This window comes from Hippocampus bargibanti, linkage group LG01 (genome assembly GCF_051943395.1).
Source record: "Hippocampus bargibanti isolate YZ-2025 linkage group LG01, ASM5194339v1, whole genome shotgun sequence".
Classification (NCBI taxonomy): Eukaryota; Metazoa; Chordata; class Actinopteri; order Syngnathiformes; family Syngnathidae; genus Hippocampus; species Hippocampus bargibanti.
Window position 1 is genome coordinate 27,477,046 of NC_142734.1, and position 10,152 is coordinate 27,487,197.

Genomic DNA, 10,152 nt, shown 5'->3' on the forward strand with positions numbered 1-10,152 from the left:
CAAATAAATTGACACATGTACACACACACACGCACACATGCGCACATTCATACACACACAAGGGCATGCCCTCCCCCCAACCCCCTCACATGAACATATACAGTATGCACACAAACACTTACACAGTCACTAACATGTATTGTACATGCTAGCGCACACATATATATACACACACACACACACACACACACACACACACACACACACACACACACAAAGTCACACTCAAACACATGTGCCGGCTAGCTACACATTGAGGTCATCGCTTATGATCACATGGCAGCCGCCATGTTGCCATGTACATTATCACACATTCAGGCTTTCATCTTGAAACAGCAAGACGGTTAGCAGGGATCAAACCTTGGAGCAAAATTGCGCACGCACACTCAATAATGAATGCCAGGGTGGGCTGGTCAGCTGTCGTTTTGCCGACATCGCACTCGCATCATTAAAGTTTTATGGTTTAAAAGTTACCAACGTCAGCATTATGCCACGTGTCCACTAGGGGGGCAGTGTGCCAGGGGGCCAAATTGTCTGCTTGGCGGATGCCCTCAAGTGACGGTGTCAAAGTCATTTTTTGCCGCGGGCCACATTGTAGTTACGGTTTCCTCTCGGGGGCCGTTATGAGTTTGGGGAAGCCATTTTAGCCCCTCCACATATTACATCCAGAACACATAAGAAGTTAAGAAAGATTAGTTTTAAAATTTGAAGTCAAACATAATGACTGTTATTGTGGTTTACATGGGTTGAAATTTGTGTTGGGACTTGAGCTAGCGTCTTGGAATTTCACAAGTTTGATTTGCTTTCGCGGGCAGAACAAAATCATGTCGTGGGCCAGATTTGGCCCCTGAGCCTTGACTTTGACACATGTGCTCTAAATGCTAACCGTTGACAGATTCAAAAGGTGCCGCAATGTGTTAGCTTTAAAGGACAACGACCCCATTTTTTTTGTTCCCTAACTGACATCAGAAAAACATTTTATAGCATCTAAAATACCCAAAACACGCAAGCTGATATTTTTAGTCAAATAAAAAACACCAATAAAAATGACTTAAAGTGTCCAAAAACTACTTCAAAATGAAACCGGAAATGGCCAGTTTCAGAAGGTCCCGCCCCCTTGTCCGTGACGTCACGCCAAGATGTCTTGCCTTGCTCGAGAATCAAAACAATGGCTTCAGATTCGGAGAATATGCTTTCTTGTTACTCATCCTGTTATGAATATGATTCAGATAGTTCTGAAGAGGAAAGCATAAATGTTTGCAATCGATTAAAGGAGTCCTTCCGTGTCATTTTGAGGCGTCTGGACTCCAATGTAGCGTCCCAGAAAATGCGCAAGATGGCGTCCAAGCTCCGTTGGAAATGGGCTGATTTGTCTGCTGGGAATTTGTGTCAACTTGTATCAAATAGTAGTCTTGATGCAACACACAACGATTCACCATTGCGTTATTTATGTGTTTTCCTTCTAATTTCTCCATCAACACGAAGTTTTTAGATCAAACAAAGAACCCAAAATGCATTGTGTGTCACTTTCTTGGTCAGGGGCCTTCTTGACGTGACGTCACGGTATGTATCGTCACCAACTCAAAAACAAGACTTCCTCAATATTCAGCGCGATCTCAAAATGTAAAATATGGCTATATGTGGTGGAGTCTTTGTAAAATTCGCTCAGTAGAAGTCATTTGAAGTGATTTTACAAATTATGGACACAACTTGTCCGGAGGCGTAGGTTGTCCTTTAAGAGGCGCATTTCTTTGACACGTTGTCTGTCTGTTCTAAATTCACCCATCATATTTTTTGTTTTCGATTTAGTCGGTCTGCTTAGTTTGAGTCACGTAGAACTCGATTGCTTCAAATTTTGTATGCCTAAAAATTGCGAGCAACAAGTAGCCAGAACCGTACTATACTACATTTTGCCGTATAATCATAATCATAATCATAATCATATCCTAATAAATATGGACTTGAATGACACAAGAATGTTTCAAGCGCTTGCGGCTGACTTCCCGGCGCGATTCCTCCTTGTCGTCGCGATGCATTATTTATTAGTCGGACTCGGACTCAGCTGACGATCGATGCGACCTTCATGCGTTACGCCTTGCGCTCAGTCATGACCAATCAGGACATTTGCTCAATTACTGCTGCTCAAATGGACTTGGATGATGATTTTGACTTCTTGTTTCGGGACGGATGAATCAGCGACAACAAAGACTAGTGAGGGTGAACTGTTGGGTTTCGACCCAAGCAGGACCTAAATTTAGACTCAGCCCGACCTCGACTTTGGAAGGCCTCGACTGTCTCCGGTCAAAAGTATCCTCCTCATCATTCTGGTGGCCTTCCTCTCCTCTGCCTGCTGCTGTCTCTGTGTCCCTCGAGAGGGGGCGGAAAAAAAAGTAATAAAGGTAGCGATGTCCGCCTTAATGCAAACATGGCCTTTTATTGTTTTTTTTTATCCTTTTATGACTTACTTTTTCCCTGTTGGATTTATTACAGTGCTTCTTCTTCCGTACAATCCGTACAAATCATGTTATTTTTCTGTCTCAATGCATAGCGGCCTCACTTTGAGTCTTACCGGTTCATTATGACTCAATAGGAATCAGCTTGAGTCGATAAGAGTTAGTTTGAGTCTCAAAGAGTCATTTTGAATCTCTGCGGGTCAGTATGAGTTTGAGTCTTTAAGCGTTTGTTTCGGTTGGCACAAGCAAATGTGAGGCGATCTGAATTTTAGTTTCTAGAAGCCAATGTGAATAAGTAGGAGTCACTTAAAGGACAACCGAAGTCTCCGGACAAGTTCTGTCCATAATTTGTAAAATGGCTTCAAATGACTTCTACTGAGCGTATTTTAATAAGATTCCACCGCATATAGATATATTTTACGTTTTAAGACTCGCTCTGAATATTCAGGAAGTCTTGTTTTTGAGTTGGTGACGAGTCCGTATGTGACGTCACGAAAGGACCGCCCCCTGACCGAAAAAAGACACATTGTAAGAGTCCTTCCATCACGTCAATGTATTTTGCTGTACTTGTTCGGTCTGAGAACCGTGTTGCACCCAAAAGCCGCCAGAAGAGGGCATCCAAGCTCCATATAAGGAATTTATCAGCCTGTGGAAGCGGAGGTGGCCACTGGAGGTCGCCATTTTGTGCCTTTTTTTTGGGGTGAGAGATTTTCCCCCAACGTTGCCTCAAAATGACACATATAATTCTTTAATCCATTGCAAACGTGTATCCTTTCCTCTTCACAACTGTTTGAATCATATTCATAACTGGATGTGTAACAAGAAATCATATTCTCCGAATCTGAGGACATTGTTTTGATTCACAAGCAATGCAAGACGTCTTGGTGTGATGTCACGAACTGGGGGCGGGACTTTCTGAAAATGCCCAATTCGCAGCTCATTTTTTTTGCAGATTTTGGACACTTTAAGTCATTTTTATTGGTGTTTTGCATTTGACTAAAAATATCATATTGCGTGTTTTGGGTGTTTTAGATGCTCTAAAACGTTTTTCTGATGTCAGTTAAAAAACAAAAAAGTGACGTCGGTTGTCCTTTCAGTGTGATTTTAACTCTCTTTCAGTCCATACTAGTCAGTGGGACTTGATGAGTCGGTTTGTCTAAGAACAATCGCACTCTTTTAACATCTATAGCCAATGTGTGATCGACAGATCTGAACACAAATGGTGCAGCAACCCATATAGACAAACACTATGACACCAATAACGTTTTTCTTCAGATACTGCTCGTGTTCACTTGCCACGCAGTCTTATGACTGCGAGTGTAGTGGTTCACTTGTGAATAGTAGAGTCCCTGCTACTGCAATGGTTCATTGCAAACATGTCACTGGTCATTTGGTAGTTCGTCCGCACATGACTGAATCTATGACTGATTATGCCACGGTCAACTTGAATGCATCGGCCTACGTTTGCTTGTGTAGTGGTTGACTGAAAAGGTCGCTACAAGTGCAATACTTAAATTGACTGCAAGTTACATCAGTCTTGTTTTGCTTGTGTAGTGCTTGTGTAGTGGTTGACTGCAGCGGTCGCTACTAGTGCAGTAGTTCACATACTGTACATGACTGCAGTTGCACCACTGGTAGTGTAGTGGTTCACTTGTATGCTGTCAGTACTGTTCGTGTTTGAAGCTAAGAGCTACTTTTTGGGCAGTGATGAATACAAAGTTTGACACGCAGTTTTGCACATGTGACTGCAAGTGAGTCACTCCTATTGCAGTAGTAGTTCACATACATGACTAGACCACTGCTAGTATAGTGGTTCACTTGTATGCAGTCCAGTACTGTTTTTGTTCTTCACTTGACAACAATCACATCCTCCTCACACACTGTCATTACTGTGAGTATAGTGGTTCACTTGTTTGAAGTAGCGGCACGACTACTATAGTAGTTCACATAACTGTGGTCCAGACACATGTTGATGTCGGACCACTTGCATGGAGAACAAAACCGCTATCTCAGAAGTACAATCGACTGGGGTTGAGAGAGTGATTGCGCAGTGCTTCACTTGCCTGCAACAGTTCAACTTTTAGTGTAGTGGTGCACTTGAATGCAGTAGTGTCGTGGGGACATCTTGCAACCATCAAGCGGTGAGCCCCTGATGCCGCGAGAGGTGGAAACGAAAGTAGCGTGGCGCGTGCGGCGTCATGCGATCGCACCAGCACTTCTTCAATCACAGCCTCCAACACACACACACACACACACACACACGCACACACACACACACATGCACACATGCACGGGCGGACGCGCTCTCGTGCCGCAATGCCACATCTCCCCTCTCCCACTCATGCTAAAAACAAACATAAAGGCTCTCCTTTCAGTCCAATCAATACTCCTCGGGTGTTGTGTGCACGTGTGTTTGTGTGTGTGTGTGTGTGTGTGTGTGTGTGTGTGTGTGTGTGTGTGTGTGTGTGTGTGTGTGTGTGTGTGTGTGTGTGTGTGTGTATGCAGATGACGACTTTGTGATGCATCCGTGTCCTCTTTCCTGTTCAAAGCCAAAGTATGTGTCTTTCAAAGCACAAGAAGACGAACCGGGAGCTGGTGCGTTCGGCGTCATTGTGGAAATTTCCTAATCACCGTTTCCTATTCGGGACAGAGGAGGAAAGCGCCGGTGATGTTGGGGCTATATTTAGCTGAGTGACGTGAGAGAAAACTCGTGAATTTTTAAAACTTTGGACTCCGACTTCCTCTGTTGGCGGCCAGACTTTGGGCAATCCTTTCCCTTCACCATCCCGGTGACATCACCGCCACCGCGTGTACAATAAATTGTCGAAGCCGCCATTTTGGAAGGCCCCTTTTTAAGGATTGGCGACATTGGCTCTTTTGATGTCAACCTTGCACTGGCCACTGGGCTGTGAGAGGAAATTTGAACAAACTGAGACATAGTTGTGTGAATTAAGAGTTGTGCTGAGACAAGATAGAGCTCTTATTGTATTTTGGTACAGTATTATGAATACCAAAAAATATGATAGATGAAGTCTTGAGCTTATTCTTCTCTTCCTTCCGGCTTTTCCCTTCAGGGGTCGCCACAGTGAATCAGTGTCCTCCATCTAACCCGGGTTTGTGCATCCTCTTCTCTCACATCAGCTACCTTCATGCACTCTTTGACAACATCCATAAACCTCCTCTTTGGTCTTCCTCTCGATCTCCTGCCTGGCAGTTCAAGGCTCAGCATCCTTCTCCCGATATAGTCAGTCTCTCTCCTCTGGACATGTCCAAACCATCTCAGTGTAGCCTCTCTGACTTTCTCTCCGAAGCCTCTAATATGAGTTGTCCCTCTACTGTACTCATTACTGATCCTCTCCAACCTGGTCACTCACAAAGAAAACCTCAACATCTTCAGCTCTGCTACGTTTGCTATGTCTTGGTCCACAACAGTCACATCTTCTACTCTTTGGTCCTTCTCATTTCACTCATTCATCAATTCTTCAAAGTACTCTTTCCATCTTGCCATCACACAACTGGCACCTGTTAATACATTGCCATCTCTATCCTTAATCACCCGTACCGGCTGCAGGTCCTTACCATCTTTGTCTCTCTGTCTCGTCTGCCTGTAAAGATCAGTCTCACCTTCCTTGCTGTCCAGCCTTGCATACAAGTCATCAGAAGCCTCTTGTTTGGCTTTTGCCACCTTTACTTTAACCGTGTGCTGCATCTCCTTGTACTGCTGTCTACTCTCGTCCGTCCTCTCAGTGTCCCACTTCTTCTTTGCTAACCTCTTTCTCTGTATACACTCCTACACCTCCCCATTCCACCACCAAGTCTCCTTATCTACCTTTCTCCCACTCGATACACCAAGTACTTTCCGACCTGTCTCTCTGATTATGTTCGCTGTAGTTTGCCAGTCATCTGGAAGGACCTCTTGCCCACCCAGTGCTTGTCTTACCTCCTTCCTAAATGTCATGCAACACTCTTCCTTTTTCAACTTCCACCATTTAGTCCTCACTTCTGTCTTTGGTTACTTCATCTTCCACGCGACCAGTGTCATTCTACACACCACCAACCTTTGCTGTCTGGCTACACTCTCACCAACCACTACTTTGCAGTCATGATTTCCTTCAGATGGCGCCGTTGACACAAAATGTAGTCTATCAGTGTACTTCTGCCTCCACTCTTATCGGTAACCCTATGTTCCTGTCTCTTCTGAAAGAAAGTATTCATAATAGCTATTTTCATTCTCTTAGTAAAGTCAACCACCATCTGTCCTTCAGCGTTCCTCATCTGGAGTCTAAACCTGCCTATCTTCTTATTTTCCTGCGCCAACATGTCCATTGAAGTCTCCACCAATTACAACCCTCTCACTTCTCGGGATGTTCTGTATGACTTCATCAAAGTCCAACCAAAATTTCTCCTTCTCCCCCAACTCACATCCTACTTGTGGGGCATACCCACTAACAACATTGAACATCACACTTTCAATTTCCACTTCAGACTCATCATTCTATCTGATACTCGTTTTACTTCTAAGACATTCCTAACAAACTCCTCTTTTAAGATAACCCCAACTCCATTTCTCTTTCTGTCTTCACCATGATAGAACAACTTGAACCCTGACCCGAAGCTTCTAGCCTTTCTCCCTTTCCACCAGGTCTCCTGGACACACAGTATGTCAACCTTCCTTCTCTGCATCATGTCAAGCAGCTCTCTACCTTTACCTGTCATTGTTCCTACATTCAAAGTTCCTACTCTTAGATTTACACGCTTGGCGTTCCATTTCTCTCTTTTCCTCCGGGCACACCTCCCTCCTCTCCTTCTTCGACCAACAGTAGTCCATTTTCCACGGACACCCTGAAGGTCAACAGTGCCAATGGCGGCCATTGTTAATCCGGGCCTTGACCGATCCGGTATGGGATTCAGAGGTTTGATTCGCATATTTGTTTTGGCAAAAAAATTACATCGGATGCCCTTCCTGACACAACCCTTTGTATTTATCCGGGCTTGGGACCGGCGCAATAAGACACTGGCGTGTGCTCCCTTGTGGTTACATTGGATGAAGTTTTGAGCACCCCCCTATAATGACTTTTTTCCTCCCTCTTGTACCTCCCACTTGATGAGTGACATCCAAATCAAATAGAAAATAAGCATTTTGTTAGGGCAATTCGCTAATTTGGAGTGGTCAATCTGCCTGCCATGCATGTTTTTGGAGTGTGGGAGGGAACCGGAGGTCCCGGGGAGAACATGCAAACTCCTCACAGGGAGCGGGGCGCGAACCGGCGACCTCTGCACTGTGAAGCCGGAGTGCTAACCACTCGACTACCGGGCTATCCTCATTTTTTATGTATTATTTATTCATTACTACCTATTAATCTATGTATTTATTTATTCATTTCGCGATATATATTTTATTTTTATTTATTTATTTTACTTGCATTTCTGTAATTATATTTATTTACTTATCTATTTATTTGGTGATTAACGTTTTAATTTTATTTTTCATTTATTGATTGATTTATTTGTCTAGCGATGTATTATTATTATTATTTATGTTTATTTGTATTTTTATTATTTATGTTTATTTGTATTTTTATTATCTTTCTCTAATTCTATTTATTGATTTATTTATCTATTATTTTGTGATTAGTTTTATTTTAATTATTTATTTAATTGTTTGTATTTTTAGTATTGATTATATTTCTGTAATTTTATGTATGTTTATTTTTTCTTTTTTGGGGGAGAGGACAAGAAGAAAAGAAGATCTTTTGAAAACACCTTTGTTGATGCATCTTATTTTATGCTATTTTTGGTTTGTCGCCGATTTGCTTGAAATTGGTGCAATTATGTCCTATTTTGGAGCCATCGAGAGTAAAGAAGGAAAAAAGGTCAATGGCATGATTCAGCAAAAAATTATCATCATTCCAATTTTTATGTTTCATTTAAACCAGGCGTCTCAAACCAACGGCCCGGGGGCCAAATGCGGCCCCAGAAAGAATAGTTTGCGGCCCGCCTTGATATGAAAGATTAATGTTAGTGCGGCCCGCATGAATGATATTAATGAAACTTGTGTGTAGAGCTGAACAAGTAGGCAAGAGAAGCCATGTTTATGACAGTTCAGGACATTTTCTTTATGTTACGAAAGTTAAAGGTTAAAGAACTGTGAATACAGACATTTGAAACTTTATTAAAATAATTAGTTTTCCTGTGTTATTTTCTGTCGTCTGTATCTGCCTTATGATCATGATAATTATTTTATGTATTTATTTATTACTGGTTAATTTATTTTGTATTCATTTTTCCATTTAATTCATTTTTTTGTGTGTTAAAAATTAAGATTTTAAGCACATTGGAATGTTTTATCTGTGATTTTCTTGTGGAAATCTTGATGCGGCCCAGCCTCACCTAGACTCTGCCTCCAGCGGCCCTCGGGTCAATTGAGTTTGAGGCCCCTGATTTAAACCAACTCAACCTCAACCGAGCTGCCCGTGACCTGAAAACACATTAATGTGAAAGCTGTTTTTGTAAAAAAAAAATGTACGAGCCTGTACTTTTGAGCAAAAAACACTTGTTGATTGTTATTGATTTGTTACTGTAGTTGGAGTCACATGAAAATGTAATAATACCAAAATAACATGATGTGCAACACTTTCATTTAAATGTAAAGGAGTTAGCCAGCATTTTTATTTATTTATTTGGGGGGGGGGTTGTCCATTGCAACAGGGTGTTGACAAATAGCACAAAAAAGGCTAATTAAAATTATACCATGAAAGTTTGAACTAAAAAAGTCATCCAATATTCAAAATGCCCCTGGTCCCCGGGACCTTTTGGGGGACATTTTGAATATGAGTGAGATCGCATCTAACATCAGGTATAACTCCTGAAACCAGAAAAGCCTAGTAATATGGCAAACCCCTGGTCAGGGGTTTGCCACCCTGAAGCTAAACAATTTTTCACACTACAGCTACTTAAAATGAGGTTAAAAACACTATACAAATGTTGATCAATGAAGATATACAAAAATACCCATATTTCAACTCGTCAATCATGAAAATAACATGAGGAACTTAATGAGGAAAAGTAATGTTGGTGCTTCTTTTTTTTGCGAGAGTGCAATACTTCTTCAACAGGAGAAAATATCTTCAGGATGAGATTGATTCCAAGGAGATACATTAGAAGAATTTAGTGTGTTTTGCAGTGGACAACGCTTCTGTAATGCTTGGATCGAAGAAAAGGGTTGCATCGTATATAAACGTTGCCGAGTCCTCCATTTCCAATAGAAAAACCCGACACACACTGCAGTTCGCATCATTTTCACCTTTTCGTGAGCAAAGTGTAACTCCTGGAAATGCTTGGGAGTATTCCTCACGAAACGACTGTAATTTTCGTTTACATTTCACACTTTTTGTTGTTTTTCTCCGGCAGATGCAATTACATGACAATGATAATGATACATGGTAATGATGTTAACTCTTGACTCTCGATTCCAGGAATGAGCCGTAGTACGCGCATGCGCAATTCATCTAAAGCACAGGTGTCAAAGTCAAGGCCCGCGGGCCAAATCCGGCCCACCACGTCATTTTTTTCAGCCCGCGAAAGCAAATCAAACTTGTTAAATTCCATGATGATTGCTAAAATCTGAGCCAAATTTTCATATTTTTGGATGTCAACCACAATAAAAGTCATTATTCTTGACTTCAGATTTGAAAATGAG